The sequence below is a fragment of the Myotis davidii genome, unplaced genomic scaffold, assembly GCF_000327345.1.
Source record: "Myotis davidii unplaced genomic scaffold, ASM32734v1 scaffold67, whole genome shotgun sequence".
In the NCBI taxonomy this organism is placed as follows: domain Eukaryota; kingdom Metazoa; phylum Chordata; class Mammalia; order Chiroptera; family Vespertilionidae; genus Myotis; species Myotis davidii.
The window spans coordinates 434588-435262 of NW_006298521.1; the positions used below are offsets into that span (position 1 = coordinate 434588).

The window sequence follows — 675 nt, forward strand, 5'->3', positions numbered from 1 at the left end:
GGGAACGGGGCTGCCCGCCCCCTTCACTGGTCCCCTCACGGCCACACGGGACGCAGGCCCCCTGTGTGCTGGGCTCCCTGGTGTGCTCCCCCGGAGGGTTTAGGTTTGATTGGACGTGTACAGAGCTCTTTCCCACTTTAAGGTTCCCGTCAGGTTTAACGTAGCAGAGCAGGTGGTTTGGTATTTGGTTGTTTGCGCCGCTGTCTGCCGGTCCCCGTGGGGGACACGGTCCGGGTAGGGACGCCGTGTCCTGTGGCCTCTGGGTGGGCACCTGGACCCCGCTCTCCCTGGCTGCTGCCATCTGGATGGAGCAGGCTCCCCTCCTGGGAGTCCAACGGGCCCCCTAGAATGCTGGTGCGAATCGTCAGCGAGCCAGGCCTGGGCCCCTGGGTGAGCGGCGGGGTGCGCACCATCACCCCGAAACCCAACAGAGCCAGGCATGTGGGCCGACTCCGAGACACGTGGGTGGTGTCCTAGGGGACGGGACAGAGCTCGTGCCCCTGAGGGCCACGCGGCTTGGGTGGTCAGTCCGCACAGCACGTGGGTGTAGGGTGCCTGGGCCGCAGGGCGAGTCAGGGATGTCCCTGGGGGCCCTCTCCTCGGGCAGGAGAGACCCCGCCGTCCGTGCCAGGAGGAGGCGGCTCCCGGCGGCACAGACGGAGCTCAGCGGCGGCC

General features: G+C 68.3%; 1 protein-coding gene across 1 annotated transcript in view; it reads left to right on the forward strand.

Moving 5' to 3' along the window:
- CELSR1 (cadherin EGF LAG seven-pass G-type receptor 1) overlaps window positions 1-675 on the forward strand; it is a gene marked incomplete at its 3' end in the record, with an annotated part of 131659 nt that overhangs the window by 80505 nt on the left and 50479 nt on the right. The gene's annotated exons all lie outside the window — the stretch shown is intronic.